Source organism: Schistocerca americana, chromosome 6 (genome assembly GCF_021461395.2).
Source record: "Schistocerca americana isolate TAMUIC-IGC-003095 chromosome 6, iqSchAmer2.1, whole genome shotgun sequence".
NCBI classification, from domain to species: Eukaryota; Metazoa; Arthropoda; class Insecta; order Orthoptera; family Acrididae; genus Schistocerca; species Schistocerca americana.
Window position 1 is genome coordinate 521,834,671 of NC_060124.1, and position 17,631 is coordinate 521,852,301.

A 17,631-nucleotide genomic window follows, 5' to 3' on the forward strand; every position below is an offset into this window, starting at 1 on the left:
GCTCAGCAGTTGAATACGTTATCTATAGTGTATGTTACATGTTTCGAGATCAAAGCATTCAGTTTTATCTTAGACAGATAATATTTTATAGAAAGCTGACACGATTAATGCTGGTTATTGATGATGCAGGAGTTGACGTTCGATGATGTCTCCCATATACGATCGATTGGAAACAGATTTGGTTATCGAGCAGGCCAAGGCAAAATGTCGACACTCTGTAGAACATGTACGGTTACAACAGCGGTAGGTGGGTGAGGGTTTCCTGTTGCAAAAAGGCCCCATGGAATGCTGTTCATGAATCCCAGCACAACAGGTCGAATCACCAGACTGATGCACGAATTTGTAGTCATGGAGCTTAAAGTAACCACGAGACCGCTCCTGCTGTCACACCCTAGACCATAACTCCAGATGTAGATCCAGTGTGTCTAGCAGGCTCATAGATTGGTCGCAAGCCCACATCTGGCCTCTTTCTAACCAAGACACGGCCATCACTGGCACCGAGACAGAAAACACAACAGATCTCCGCCCTGTCCTCCAATGAGCTGTCGTTTGACACCACAGCATTCGCAAATTGCGGTGGTTTGGGGCCAGTGGAATTCACACCACAGGGCGTCTGGCTCGGAACTTTCCTTGATCAATTCTTTGCGTCACTGTGACGTCAACTGCTGCTCATATTGTTGCTGCAGATGCAGTGCGATGCGCCAGAGCCATACGTCGACCATGACAGTTTCCCTCTCGGTAGTGCCACGTCGCCGCCTAGAGCCTCGTCTTGTTGCGATTGCTTATTCTCATGACCACCAGTGCTAGCAGTCACTTACAGTGGCAACCTTCTGCCAAGTCCTGCTGCAATATCGCAGAAGAAACAGCCACATCCTCGTTCCGGTATAACACGGCCTCGTTCAAACTCAGGGAGGTGGTGGTAATGTCGTCACTGTCGCTTTAAAGGCATTCCTGTGTAACATCAACTAACCACTTCCAGTGTTATATCCTAGCCAGTAATGCCACCCGAGCCCGCTGCCAAAAGGTTGGCAGCATCAAAGTCCGGACGCCGTCCGCATAAGCAGCGCCAGCGAGACAAGAAATGGCCGCAAGTCTGCGCGCGCCACCGCTGGCTTCTGGGTTCTTAAGCGCTGGAGTCGCGAGCGCTAGGACAGTTCTGGATTCGCCGCTCAGTTGTATACTCGCCATCGAATTGTGTACTTGCTAGTCAGTTGTGTGTTCATCGCAGCAGAGTTGTTGTTTGTCGTCAGCCGACGCTGACCTAGTCGCTCCGACTCGAACTAGACAGATTTCTGTAGACACGGAGTTCACTACTGTGATGCTGTATCGTCATTAATAAAGATAAGTGCCGACTTTTATTTAATCAGAGTGCTTGGGTTTCCCTCTTTCTGTTCACTGTTCCAGCGGACCGGTCGGCCCGCTATTAAAAGTGTGGCGGTGACTTCGTAAGCCGATTCTACAGCGAATTGCTTGTCGCTACGAACACCGCCACAAAATCCAGTCTCAAAGATAACTAACGTGCATGACCGTTACAGCGCGTATTTAAAGCAAACTTGATTTCCATCCTCATAGATGCGCTACTAGCGCCACCCTTATGCGATTCGCGAGAAGTCTGAATAGACATCGTCTTTAATATGCAGAAACGCGCCTGCCAACAGTCGCTTATCTCGTACTACTCCATCTTGATGTTGCGATCTTGTTCTCCATAAGTGTATTTCAATAATGACTTCGTTTGTAGAAGTCTGAACATGCTTTATATCGTAGTACTCGAAAATAGCCAAAGGTGGAAATCACGACTGTCAGTACAATAAACAATCTATTACGTCAACTGGCGGAACACTGATTTAAAATTAAAAAAAGAAAGATCAATTATCAGTTGAACGAAGTTCATGAATGTTATGTCCCTTTGTGGACGCTACATACACTTTTTTGATTGTTGTAATGACTCTTAATTTGGCATCACCATTCCACACTATTAATGTTGACATTCCACTTTAAATCATTGTATTTCTGGATATTTATCTTTAATAACTTTTCCCAGTAAGTAAAAGGTGTAATCCAAAAATCATAGGGAAGCTACACACTGCTGGCCACTGAAACTGCAGCATCAGGAAGCACAACCAAAGGCCAATTTCGGCGTACTTTGCCTTTATACTATAGCAAGAAAACACAAGAGTAAATTAGTTTGGCAAACTGATGATATATAGGTTACCAAATTTAGAAATTTAGTACACATGGCTGCTACCTCCAACTGCAACAACGGTTCAATCCTGGATGTGTACAGTTTCGAGCTGATACAGATATGTCATTTGATTCTGTTTCATCACTGTGTCAGAGCAGAGTTCATCAGTCGTACTGTCTGGCGAATCAGTGTGTGGCATTCTGTGGACAACCCATGAACAGATATTTTCAAATGGTGAAACATACAGAGAAACATCTGGCCTATGTATCAGGCTGGATTAGAACAGCATCATAAACAAGTGGTTTTGCATTATTTTGTTGAAATGTAACAACACAGAGATATGAAAGTAGTGCTCAGATCCACGCCCCTACTAGTCAGAAATGTGACAGCCTTGGTCCAGATTACTGAATGTGCAGGCCAGAAGTGGTCACGTTATCTACCAACAACCACTCCATACCATCACACCAGGTGGAGGGTATGTATGATAATGACAAATGTAATCTGTCTATGGTCATCACCCTCAGAGTCTCCACATATGGATACATCTAGCTTTATACAAAACGGCGACTAGTCTGAAAAGAAAATGAGGTGCTATGTCCAGTGTTGAAAATGCACACATAACAATAGGCTGCTGAAAATCCCTTTTTTAAACACCCTGTCGTCATAACCATCTGTTAATTTATCATGATTCAAATAAAACTCAAATCTTGCAAAATGAATGAGCAATAATTGCAACAGTGGGGGCTTGTACGCTGAGTATTTCTTCACTTTGTTGTCAGCATAACAAATCCATACATAGAATGTTGTCCTGTGAGAATCTAAATCCCATTGTTACATAGTTAATGGATCTGTCGCTGAAAAGAAATTTTTGGTATTTTAGTGGACCTTTTCTTTATTGTATTATCATGAACTGTACCTAATTCTGATACAAATAATACATAAGATCAGCACTATATCACACCTCAGATGTGAAATAAGGATTTGCTACATTCTGAGCCAGGCACATGCTATAAATCTATGGAATGAATGTCAGCATGTTATGTTCTTACCTTAATACACAACAGAGGTCTCCTCGTCCAAAAACCACCCGCTTCTTGACTGATGTCTGAAGGAACGAACTGTGGACAGAGAAATTCAATAATTAGATCATTTTATCCTCTTCCTGTACTTTTAAACATGAATAAATATTCAGTGGAATCTGAGAAGGAACATCATATTTAGAAAAAAATTATTTTCGGTAAGTATTTTGTTTCTTATTGAAAAATATCTCAGAGACATTTGTTGTTAAGAACTAAAACACTAATGCAGACTATTTTTCTTAAAAGTGATCTTGTATTGTCAATACATATCAGCTGATGATATTACTTTAATCAAAGCTTTGTAAGTCTACCTTGTTTTAGGGACTGTTTCTTGGAAAACTTCAGACAGTATCTTAAAAGATACTACAGGGCAAAACCAGTTAAGAAATTTAATATAATTTTCAAAAAAAATTCATCTAAATAAGTTTATCCTGAAAATTTTTTTAATTTTCAAATCTTTGCTAACCCCAAAGAACTTTGTCACAAAGAAAATTCAATATTATTTGTACATTACCATTATTTATATTTCACAGATATGTATAAGGTATGAAAACATATTCATCCAGTATCTTCGAACATATTTATGAAACATCTTCGACTTTTGTAGTCCTGTCCTCCTCAGTAGCGTGCAATATTACGGTATATTGATAATTTTTACTTATGGACCATCTGACAGCAGTTGCTGTCAGATGGTCCATAAGTAAAAATGATCAATATACTGTAAGATTTATGAAACACTTTAATGAAGTTGTGAGCCAAGATAATTCTACTTCATTCACAGTACAGTTAATTATCTTTATCAAATAAAGGGTTCTGTTCTATCAGTATTTTATTGCAGCTATAGTTACCTAAATATTCATCATATTACATGTGTCCCGACATATTTCTTCATATGTTACTACTTTCAAATATTAATATAGGTTCTCTAATAAGAAAAATGAATTGTATGTGTAGAAGTACGTAAATTTCATATATTAAATATTTATACCATAATGTCTTATCTCTGTTACATGATTAGACAAGAACACTAAAACAGTTTATTATAAAAGACAGCAAACTAGTGTGATTAACAATAAACATTACACAAAAAACATTAGAGTACATCACTAATATTGAAAATATCATTACAGTGAAGTTACAGAATGGGTCTTAAAGTTAAAAATCTTTCGTTAATATAACGACCTATCACAGAAATGCTTTCTTTTGACAGTGATATTGGGTAGTACAGAGAAAAATCATCATGTTTATAGTTACAATATGAAAAATAGTTGGACTTTTTATCATCATTTAACTGAGAAAATCTTTAAAAAATTTAGACGGATATGACATTTGGATTGTGTGACAAATTCTTTACTATACACTCACAAAAAATTTCTAAGGAAGGTATATTAATCTACCATATGTTGGGTAAGTAGAACTTGCTGTTATTTTGAGTAACTTGTGATTAATAATTGTAGATTCAGATGAATCTCTGAAGAGATAATTCCTAAAGTATGGATAGATAATTAAATAAAAGCTATGAAAGTAACAAAACGGTTTCTGTTAGACTTGCAGGTATCGATTATTACTGTGTGGAGGGGTACACGAAAATAAAATTCTGAAGTACCTAATGTGCATAAACATCAGTGTTATTGATCAGATTTTTGTTATATGTCAAATATAAATGGGGATATTGTAAATATCTAGCTATTTACTGAGGAAGACATACCAAGAAGTGTCACCGAAATAATAAAAAAAATGTATAAGAGATTAGTAACAGATTTCTGCTATAAAGCCAGTGGCATAATTAAATGATGATATAAATACTTACATGTGTAAGAGTATAAACTTATGAGGATGGAGGAAGAGTATTGCAAGTATGGCTGAAATGTCAGTTACCCTCAGTGACTTATTTAAAAATACAGTGTAGTATAATGTACAGAAACCTTTTACATTAAATGTCCAACAATCCAGTGCTTTTATGTAAAGGGCGAAATTGTTTATAATGTTGACCAAGTAAGAGGAAAGTTTATATTGGGACACTGTAATAACTACAATCTGTAACTGAGAAAGGCATCACTTGTTCCAACCCATTTTCACAATTTATCTGGACACAATAAACATTCATTATCGAAAATAGTAGTTAATCATGGTAAACAGTCGATTTACTTCCAAATAATGAAGGAAAATATAAAAGTGTTACAAACCCTTAAACACACGTTTGGTATATACATTAAAATACATTAAGAACCATTATCATTGAACTTATGAGAAGATACAGTGATATATGAAAACAGTGTACAAGAAAGGAAAGCTATGTATGTGGTGCGAATTTGTCTGTAGAATATTTATAGAATAAATATCTGCTTAAGTTACCAGTAATTTCATACTTTATTACACAACTGGTTTTGAAGCATAAAGCTTAATCTTTGGGTGTCTCCCGGGAACATCGATGTGTGGTGGTTGGGCAGGTCACTCGAATTACAGATAATTAGGACAATTTTCAATTTATAATGTTATTACTATTTAATAACCTCCATACTGAGCAAAATGAATATGAGGAAGTTGATGTGAGCCATATTGTTGCAAACTAATGTGGTAAGTCACCTTTTAGAATATCTCAATTTTATCAAAGGACTGATTCCTTTTATAAATTTGGAGTGTAATAAATTCTAGTATCACGTATGAAATTGTATGAGTTAAATTTTCACAGTGTTTCAGACTACAAGTACAACATGTCTCTTGTAGTAAGTGGCCACTCTCACTTTATTTTTGTCACAGTGTAATAGATTAATTAATTCCTAAGACACAAGTTTGGTGTAAACCTGTTTTGCGTAAAGCTCCATCAATTTTTACCACTTGAGTGAACCTATTTATTTATCGAATGAAACAAGTTTACTGTTGATTGTTTATAATGGTGAGCAAAATGTATTAGATAATTTGAGTACTTCAGGAAGATTCAAATTTGCTGAAAGGAACAAGATAGAACTCCACAAATGTCCTCTGCAAGTCTTTATAATTTGTAATGTCTTTATGAACCAAATTTAAAATCTTGAATGCATGCTTATTAGCTGCAGTAATTTTTCATAAACCTTAAACTTCTGGTATCGTTCTTCATTTCTGTAGCCGATTTTGGAAACTTCAGTACACAATCTTTCTCTGTCCATCAGACAGGAGCTCATTGTCAAACACGTATGACTAAATGGATTTCCTTTTGGATCGTAATTTTGTATTCCTGAAATAAGGTGTGAGAAATCACAGCAGAAAGCATGCCTATGCTGTGTTTACTAGATAAGGTTGTTAACCACAGAGAAGCTTTAACACTCCTCTTGCGTTTCCTACTTTGATGGTATGAACTGTTGCCAAAGCTGAAATAATGTGAAACTCAGGAAGGTTACGTTGAGCGTTAAATATGTGTAGTGGTTACCTCATAGTTGGCCTCAATGATCTGATGATATATGAAATTTTCTGGTGGTTAGCTGGGGAAATTAGTTTACGTGTTATTTCGTCAGGCTAACGGACAAATTATCGCATTGGTTCTAGCTGTAGAGAGAACAGAACCAATGGAAATGTCTTTGGATGGGAAATAAGTCATTTCTCTGCCATAAGTACTGCCCCAATGAAATAAAAGTTCTAAGATTTAAAGTCTACTACTGGAGTTATTGCGGGCTTCAGAAACTGGCGCCTCAGTTGTGGACTCGAGTGGAGGGAGGAAAACAGGTCTGTAAAAACATGCCAGGGGGTGCTAGAGGCAATTTTCCAATTTTGTAATGAACTTGTCGTGAGACTGCCATCGAACCCATGAACAAACGTACACCTGTTGATTGTGAAATATTCTCTAAATGACATAAATACTAATTATATGCATTACTTTTCTTGAGTAAAAACTATAGGAAACATATGGTGAACCTCGTATTCCTTAACGTACCTAGATTGCTTGGCTGAACGTTGCAGTTAACATGATCAGATGCCTTAGAGGAGTCCCTGAAGACACAATCGTTTGATATTATGTGTTTCTTATATTTCAGTAAAAGGGTAAATTGCTGGATCTATATATTATTTCACTAGAAATAAAAAAAAGTCGTATTTTGGGACTCCTAACATTTCAAAGATTTCTTGGTAGCTCTAAGTACATAACCTTCCTAAGAGCTTGGAAAAGTTTGTGTCGAGATGGGTTTGCAAACACATTTCACAGCGGACTATTGAAATGTTACCCACAAATAATTTTACCTTACATGTATAACAGCTCACATATTTTATGATCCACAATTTTGTAGCGTGTCTGTGGACATGTTAGCAAACCCACGCGAAGTTTTACTTTTCACGGCACGCACATAATGCAAAAGGCTTTAGCACAGCAGACGTCCACCGGGAAAATCATTGTTGTTGAGTCACTGAGCTCATCTGTGGAAATTAACGATGAGGAAGAGACGTCAGTCTGCACGTTTTTAGTGCGGAAGCAAATGAACGACGTTCGTCGTGGAGAACGCTATAACATTTTGCCTCAATTTACTTAGAATTGGTTTACAATGTGTTTAGAGACGAGACTTATCTGTAACATACGCAAATTGTGATACATCAGGTAATAAACATGCGTGTTCCCACAAACATTTTTACAATATTTCGCTCTCCCTCAGTAGTTTGGCTCCATCTTTATGGCTACGCGGGCTTGAAACTTTACGACAGTGGAGTTTAGGGGCAACTTGTCACCTCTTCACACGGCGATGCGACTACATATAGCGCCGTAACAGCTGGCTCTCGGCGCTTCACGGGAACCAGGAACAGCCCCCAGACGAGTCGTGGAGTGGGCGCGCAGTTTTCCAGCGTCGCCGTTGTACTGCGTTGCTGTCTTGCAAACGGGCTGGCGCGCTATAATACGATCCTGGCGCAAAATGAATAATTACCATGCAATGAATAATAATGAGCTTCGAAATAAAGCTTGCGCCGGGAGGGCGATAAAATTTTCAAGGCACCGCACTGTGCAGCGAAACCCATCTTCGGAACTGTAATCGATACTCCCAGCACAACACAACTTCCTACTTAAAAGTTCGTTCGTATATTGAAAGAAATAGCTCATTATTAGGAAACTTATAATGCGTTTAGGACGTCGCGGAGTTTATCGCAATGAGTTGTCTCGTCGGAGGGAGGAAAATGGCGATTAAGGAGTTTGGTCGTTAGTCACTCACGACGAAGTAAGAGTTTTTGGCTCGGAAAAGACGACGCTGTTGTTAGTTGGAGTACGCGGAATAGTCACGCAAAGAACGATATGAGGTTAAATACTTCGGTCTTTGAAACATTACGTGATTTTCGACTCAGTTCGATGTTTGCGCAGAGGCAAGGGCATACAACCTCGGAATGTCGGCTGAAATTTTGCCAAGAGGCGACTAGATTAAAAAAATAGCCAGTTTTCATGTAACTTATTCTGTAAGTTTGGAAGCTTAACAGTGCCAAGGACTAATTGTGATAAGATGTACACCAAACTTGTTGTATGTCAGACGGTTGCTATCTACTTAATATATTAAGGTAGACATGGACCTCGGGAATAATTTATTCGAGAGGGGCAAGATTTCGAAAGTTCCATTTTAATCAGCTAATTAGTTGAGTTTCAGAAAGTGCCGTGGCCCAAGAAATAAATTGCGCGTGTAGTACATAAAGCTTATTACATTTTAAACGTTTGGTAGTTATCCAGCCATATTAAACTGACGTGACAGAAGTGATATGCACGTATAGAGAAGGTGGTAGTACAGCATACACGAGGTATCAAAGACCTCTCATTTGTACTCAGGCGATTCATGTGTAAAGGTTTCCGACGTAATTATGCCTGCACGGCGGAAAGTAATAGAGTTTGAACACGGAACGGTAGTTGGAGCAAGACGCACGGGACGATCCATTTCGGAAATCGTTAGAGAATTCAGTATTCCAAAATCCAAACTGTTCAGAGTGTGACCAGATTACCACATTTCAGGCGTTACCTCGCACCACGGACAACATAGGGGCCGACGGCCTTCACTTAAAGAGCGAGGGTAGCGGCGTTTGCTTAGAGTTATCATTGATAAGACACACAAGCAACACTGCGTGAAATAACCGCACAAAAGCTTGCCGCGGTGGCCGAGCGATTCTAGGCACTTCAGCCGAGAAGCGCGCGACTGCTACGGTCGCAGGTTGGAATCCTGCATCGGGTATGGATGTGTGTGATGTCCTTAGGTTAGTTAGGTTTAAGTAGTTTTACGTTCTAGGTGACTGATGACCTCAGATGTTAAGTCCGACAGTGCTCAGAGCCATTTGAACCATAACCGCAGAAACCAAGGTGAGAAGTACGCCGAACGTATCCGGTAGGACAGTGCTGGGAAATCTGGGGTTAATGGGCTATGACAGAAGACGAGCCACGCGAGTGCCTTTGCTAACATCACGACATCGCCTTCAGCGCCTGTCCTGGTCTCTTGACCACACCTGTTGGACACTAGACTACTGGAAAACGGTGGCATGGTCAGCTGACTTCCAATATCAGTTGGTAAGAGCTGAAGATAGATCCCACGAAGCCATGAACACAGGTTGTCAACAAGGCTCTCTGCAAGCTGGTGACATCGTCTGCGTTTACATGGAATGGACTGCGTCCTTGTTATGTTCGTCTACTTGGAGACAATTTGCATCCTTTAGTGGACTACATGTTCCCAAACAACGACGGAATTTTTATGGATGACAATGCGCCACGTTACCACGTCGCTATTGTTCGTGACTGGTTTGAAGAACATTCTCGACAATTCAAGGGAATGATTTGTCCATCCATAACGCCCTACATGAATCCCACCAAACATTTATGCGACGTAATCCTGACGTCAGTTTGTGCACAGAATCCTGAACTGGCAACACCTTCGCAATTATGGACCACTGTAGAGGCAGCGTGGTTCATTATTTCTGCAGGGGACTTCCTCCGATTTTTTGGTCACGTCGAGTTGCTACACTACGCCGGGCAAAAGGAGATCCGATACGATTTTAGGTGGTATCTCAGGACATTAGACACAGTGTATTTAAAAAAAAAAGGGTTCAAATGGCTCTGAGCACTATGGGACTTAACTTCTAAGGTCATCAGTCCCGTAGAACTTAGAACTACTTAAACCTAACTAACGTAAGCACATCACACACATCCATGCTCGAGGCAGGATTCGAACCTGCGACTATAGCGGTCACGCGGTTCCAGACTGTAAGTGTATTTCAATACTGTACTAAAGTACATCTTCTTATGTTAATAATATTAAAATGGGTGTAGGATATTTTCGAAAAGAACAGCCTAGGAACCAATCAAGCGAATTGTCGATATGATACTGTGTACACATGGCCCCTGAACTACAGAAAAAAAATTGGAAATTTGTGGTAAGGACTGTGGGACCAAACTGCTGAGGTCATCGGTCCCTAGGCTTACACACTAACTTAAACTAACTAACGCTAAGGACAACACACACACTCATGCCCGAGGGAGGACTCGAACCTCTGACGGAGGGAGCTGCACGAACCGTGACAAGACGCCTGAAGCCGTGTGGGGTAGCCTGGGCTACAGAACTCAGACTTTATGGATGAATATCCCGCAGGGTTGACCGACCAATAGTTTAAGAGCCGCATACTTAAGCACGGTCGAAAGACCTTTTAGATTTTCATATTTTAGTAATTTTTTTTTTCTAGTCAGGGTCAGAAATTTGTACTTTTTCTGTGTTTGTGTCCACAGATGAAGTATAGGTGAATACAGCTACAGTATAACATTATTATATTCTTTATTGCTAAAACCACTGTACCGTGTCAAACTGTGAATGAATTCTCAGGAAGCCTTGACGGGTCAACTGAAAACTTAATGCTGAGATTAAGTTGGCGCTAGCAACGAGGTTGTTCTTGTGGCAATTGTGGACGAGAGTCGAGTAAGTGTAATGTAGCCATGTTTAGACTGTGCTAAGTGTTGGACTGTCACATTATTTAGCTCATTAATGGCTGTAAAAGGAAGAAACATAGGAAAGGTCAGGTATTCTATTTTGACGATTTTCTGTACAGATACTTTGCCAAGATTTCAAAACAATCCCGATATCGTAAAAAAAAAAAAAAAAAAAAAAAAAAACTGTATACTTTCCCGCGAACAACATGCCAACCAAACAATGTACTGGGTGGTCATAATGAAAGTGCAGCTACTGATAAAGATACAGCGTGCTCTGTAACCATCGTATGACAGGGAAACTTGGTAGACATTCTAATGGGTTAATGCGGAACCAATTTACACAGGAACGAAATTAGTTCCAAATGTGGCTACCAGGTGTGAATCTGACGCTGTGTATGCAAGAAAAGGAGCGTAGAAATATTCCCATGCGTAATGGATTAACAACGGGACGTGGGCAGAAATGGTCAAACAAGTGAAAAGTCACAGGGGTTCAAATCACGTGATCTTGAGATCATGCATCTGGAAAACCTCTAGAGGCAACACGTTCGTGGAAGGTTGCATTAAGCAGGTCTTTCACTGGGCGAGCGACATGAGGCGTTGTCCCCCCAACTTGCATGAAGATATTGGTGTCCACAAAGCTGCGTCCTTCAAAAGCAGCAATCACGTTCTGTACAAGGAGGTCTCGATTATGTGCAGACGTGACAGTATACGCGACACGCTCTCAGGGCGTATTCTCTTCAAAGAAGAACTGATCGACAGTAAAATTCATACCACACCACACAGTCACATACGGCGAGTGCAGTGGTTTTTTGTGCAGACCACGCTGTTTAACAGTACCCCAAATTCGGCATTCCTGTCGATTCGCTGTACCCTGGAGTGTAAAATATGCCTCGTTACACAATACAATATTGTCTGGCCACATTTCGTCAATTTCGATCGGTGCCAGAAACCGAAGAGCAAAATCAGAACGTAGCTGAGCTTTCTGTTGCTGAAACGCTTGGATCTTGTACGCGTACCAGTGTAAAGTAGACCGAAAAACTTCCCTTACTGTTGGCTATGGGATGGACCGTTCTCGTGACCCGGAACGACCACTAGCGTTAGAAGAGGCACGTGTTGCATAGTCAGTTACAGCAGTAGCAACCAGTCTCGTCAGTAACTTTCATCAGAAATGGACGCCTTCCACGTTCAGGTGCAACACGAGGTTCACCCGTGACTTCGAAATTCATTTTCGTTAACGAACTTAATGAATCGGGGCTGTCCTCAGATCTTTCAGTTGTAGCTCGGTCCGGGCTTTTGTTGAAGTTTCGAGAACATACCTTCACCGAGGAGTCAAGCAGTATATTGCTCCCTCCTACGTATATCTCGCGAAGAGACCATGAGGATAAAATCAGGGAGATTAGAGCCCACACAGAGGCATACCGACAATCTTTCATTCCACGAACAATACGAGATTGGAATAGAAGGGAGAACCGATCGAGGTACTCAAGGTATTCTCAGCCACTTGCGGAGTATGGATGTAGATGTAGATGTAAAAAAAAAAAAAGGTTCAAATGGCTCTGAGCACTACGGGACTTAAAATCTGAGGTCATCAGTCCCCTAGGACTTAGAACTACATAAACCTAACTAAACTAAAGACATCACACACAGCCATGCCCGAGGCAGGATTCGAACCTGCGACCGTAGCAGCAGCGCGGTTCCGGACTGAAGCGCCTAGATGTAGATGTAGATCTTCTCTCAATGCAGCACTGTAATTGCCGTCATTCACGTAACACAGACTCACTAACAACGCAAGGTCTCCCTTCTCGATAGCCATACTGTTCACTCACGTTATGGCTCGTCAAATGACAGCGTCTATGTCATAATTCAATACAAACAGGCAGGTACTCCATATCAGCGAGCTCAGTAGTCATTATCGTCAGAGAGCAGAATGGGGCGCTCCGCGGAACTCACGGACATCGAACGTGGTCAGGTGACTGGGGGTCACTTGTGTCGTACCTGTGTACGCGAGATTTCCATACTCGTAAACATCCCTATGTCGACTGTTTCCGATGTGATAGTGAAGTGGAAACATGAAGGGACACGTACAACACAAGAAAGTACAGGCCGACCTCGTCTGTTGACTGATAGGGACCACCGATAGTTGAAGAGGGTCGTAATGTGTAATAGGCAGACATCTATCCAGACGATCACACAGGAATTCCAAACTGCATCAGGATCCACTGCAAGTACTATGACAGTTAGGCGGCAGGTGAAAAACCTTCGATTTCATGGTCGAGCGGCTGCTCGTAAGCCACACATCACGCCGGTAAATGCCAACGACGTCCGGCTTGGTGTGAGGAGCCTCAACATTGGACGACTGAATAGTGGAAAAACGTTGCGTGGAGTGACGAATCACGGTACACAATGGGGCGATCCGATGTCAGGGTGTGTGTATGGTGAATGCCCGATGAACATCATCTCCCACCACGTGTAGCGCCAGCAGTAAAATTCGGAGGCGGTTGTGTTATGGTGTGGTCGTGTTTTTCATGGAGGGGACTTGCACCCCTTGTTGTTTTGCGTGGCACTATCATAGCACAGCCCTACATTGATGTTTTAAGCACCTTCTTGCTTCCCACTGCTGAAGAGCAGTTCGGGGTTGGCGATTGCATCTTTCAACACGATCGAGTACCTGTTCATAATGCACGGCCTGTGGCGGAGCGGTTACACTGCAATAACATCCCTGTAGTGGACTTGCCTACACAGAGTTCTGACCTGAATTCTATAGAACACCTTCGGTATGTTTTGGAACACCGACTTCGTGCCAGGCCTCACCGACCGACATCGATACCTGTCCTCAGTGCAGCACTCCGTGAAGAATGGGCTGCCATTTCCCAAGAAACTTTCCAGTACCTGATTGAACATATGCCTGCAAGAGTGGAAGCTGTCATTAAGGCTAAGGATGGGCCAACACCATATTGTATTCCAGCATTACCGATGGAGGGCGCCACGAACTTTCAGCCAGGTGTCCGGATACTTTTGATCACAAGAGAGAAAATCTAGCGGAAATCGGTTCCGTTTTAATACATTAGCATATCTGTCAAGTTTCACCTGTCGTACGGTAAGTTATAGTCCACACTGGTCCTCCGCGAGTAGCTGCAGTTTAATCATAACCAGTCGGTAATATTTACCAAAGGCACTGCGTCACTCCTTGCATGCGGTTGAATAAAAACAAAGACAGTCATTTCTTGAAATGCTTGAGAATTTTGAAATTAGTAAAAAGTGCACTATAGATCTCCTAAGAAGGTAAGTGTCCCACCCCTTCCCCCCGCTCTTGCGGACACCTATGATACCACCTGCAACAGGTTCGTGAAAAGTGAAGCATTATGGTGCTGAAATCAATCTTCCCGCCGAGGGCATCCTTCCCTTAATGAGAATACGGCGAGTTACATAAAAACTAGTGAGAAATTATGATCTTTTGGACTGTAGTTATGTGGACTCATCCATTTCGAATCTTTTGAGAATTTCGAATCTTCGCAGTCTTGTTTGTAGCGTCGTGCACGCTATACTTTCAAGAAGGGTCCCGTTGTTTTAGGTACAATGTGAAATCTCCCTATAGACTCCTTTGCAGTGAGAGCATACAATACGGCTTATTACGTTCCTCCCAGCGAATTCTATCGGTAAGTAAGGTGCTTTCGTTGGTTCTTGGTGGTTTTAGTTACATGGACATTAGAAATTTTACTGTGCCTAAAGTTTTGTCTTAATAATGCTGATTATAATTCTCATGGGCTATGAAAAGTTAGAGGAACAAACACAGATCTTCGAGCGCGGCCTGGTGGCAATGTAGAACAAATGCCGGTAGCTGGTTACTCTTCCCATATCCTTGCGGTCACAGTTATTAACAACACACCTTCAGTGTTAACGTACTCACGTTACAATCGTCCGTGTACTGAAACTCAGCTTTCTAAGTAGGCTTTCACTCTCGTTAGAAATGCAAATGTAATAATCCAAGTGACGTTAATCATATGACTGAGTGTTTACATCTCTGACTGCCCACTGGTGCGCGGAGATTTACCACTAGACCATGAAGGTATTTACCGTGTGGCTTTTATTTCATACCGACGTCATTTGGGAATAAACGCGGTAGGGGTCATCTGCAGTCGCGTCAAAACAAATACGTAGTTCACCATTCGCTTCAGGTGATTGTGCGAAACAACGGATTGGTGCTCGAATGACATTCATGTATGACGGGCGCTGATGACCCCGTAGCTGAGCGCCCCATAAATCGAACATCATCATCATCAAAAAATTGTTCAAATGGCTCTGAGCACTAAGGGACTTAACATCTATGGTCATCAGTCCCCTAGAACTTAGAACTACTTAAACCTAACTAACCTAAGGACATCACACAACAGCCAGTCATCACGAGGCAGAGAAAATCCCTGACCCCGCCGGGAATCGAACCCGGGAACCCGGGCGTGGGAAGCGAGAACGCTACCGCACGACCACGAGCTGCGGACATCGTCGTCATCATCATCATCATCATCATCACCATCATCTTCACATATGCCATCGTATCTGTGGAAATGTTTTGCAGCCTTTTCTTTGGCAATTTCTTTTACAGCTGGGGCATTGGAATATACAGCCGAGAATACATAGTAACGTTGCTGATTTCTAGATGCTGGAGCGCTTCAAAATGGAATTTCGTATTTCTAAATTGATCCAGCTATAAGAAAGCGTAAATAAGGTAACACGCATACGAACAGTAATTTCTTCATATTCGAGATATTGCAGCTAAGAACACAACACATCATCTGCAAGATGGAGAAGATGAAGGAGTTTTGAGTTCTCGCTGCACTACCATTGAAAGACCAGCACTCCAAAAAGTTTTTAGTTTCTCAAGGTTCACGTAGTCGGAAATTTCAGCATTTAAACGAAATAGTATCAATGACAACAATAGTTGATCTGTTTATGTGGTGAATGTAGCCTATGCTGGTGACAGTCCAGTTCTTGCCACTAAGTATATTTTCCTATTCTGTTTATAAATTCTATTGTACACTATGATCTATATTTCAAAAGAGCTGGCGTCAGTGAAATTTTTTATTAATTATTTACAATTGTTTTACCTTTTTGCGAAGTCGTTTGACTACAGCGCTGATTCTTCTATCTGGGAATATATCACTACATAAATATTCACTACACAGATGATTCAATATTGCTCAACTGATCGAATTTTCATTTTTTTATTATTAGTTTTGAGGCGGTGTTCGTAGCGACAAACAATTCGCTGTAGAAACGGCTTACGAAGTCACCGCCACACTTTTAATAGCGGGCCGACCGGTCCGCTGGAACAGTGAACAGAAAGATGAAAACCCAAACACTCTGATTAAATAAAAGTCGGTACTTATCTTTATTAACGAAGATACAGAAACACAGTACTGAACTCCGTGTCTACAGAAATCTGTCTAGTTCGAGTCAGAGCGGCTAGGTCAGCGTCGGCTGACGACAAACAACAACTCTGCTGCGATGAACACACAACTGACTAGCAAGTACACAATTCGGTGGCGAGTATACAACTGAGCGGCGAATACAGAACTGTCCTAGCGCTCGCGACTCCAGCGCTTAAGAAACCAGAAGCCAGCGGTGGCGCGCGCAGACTTGCGGCGATTTGCTGTCTCGCTGGCGCTGCTTATGCGGACGGCGTCCGGACTTTGATGCTGCCAACCTTTTGGCAGCGGGCTCGGGTGGCATTACTGGCTAGGATATAACAATTAGTTTCATTGTAAACGCTAGAATACTTTTGAAAGAGTTGATGATGTTTAAAACTTATTTTGAAGATAAAGGACATGGATTACTTTTATCTGATTTGTTTGAAAAACACATTGTAGAAACAGTATGCTATGCAAGAAGAAGGTTAACGAAAATACGCTATTTGCTACTGACAGATTAAAGTAGTTACAAGTGTCAAGAGTTTGGGCCTCTCTTTGACCAGCTTGTTATTTACTGCTATAGAGGTTCTTTTCCCTATATTTTACTATTGGCCAGCCAGTTCTTATGTTGTTGATTGAGGAGCTTATTTGTTATTGAAAATATAGACATTTCGATGCTCTTGGTCTTATTTGATATTGTAATGTTATTTGTAACCCGGAGTCAAGTAGCACGCTAATTTTGTATTAATCAAACTAGCCTATTATTGTTATGGTTGTTGTTATTGCAGTCGTCAGTCCAGAGACTGGTTTGATGCAGCTGTCCATGCTACTCTATCCTGTGCCAGCTTCTTCATCTCCGAGTAACTACAGCAACCTACATCTTTCTGAACCTGCTTAGTGTATTCATCTCTTGTCTTCCTCTATGATTTTTACCCCCCACGCAATTCTCCAGTACTTACTTGGTGATCCCTGGATGCCTCAGAATGTGTCCTAGTCAAACTGTGTCTTCTCCCCAATTCTGTTCAGTACCTCCTCATTAATTACGTGATCTACGCATCTAATCTTCAG

The 17,631-nt window shown here is 41.2% G+C and overlaps 1 long non-coding RNA gene across 1 annotated transcript in view; it reads right to left on the bottom strand.

The window, feature by feature from the left end:
• Positions 1-17,631, bottom strand: part of LOC124619873 — a 1,840,881-nt gene that overhangs the window by 337,436 nt on the left and 1,485,814 nt on the right. Inside the window, exon 5 of the long non-coding RNA XR_006980155.1 lies at positions 3,232-3,300. This is a non-coding gene — a long non-coding RNA (uncharacterized LOC124619873). The remainder of the gene's footprint in view (positions 1-3,231; positions 3,301-17,631) is intronic.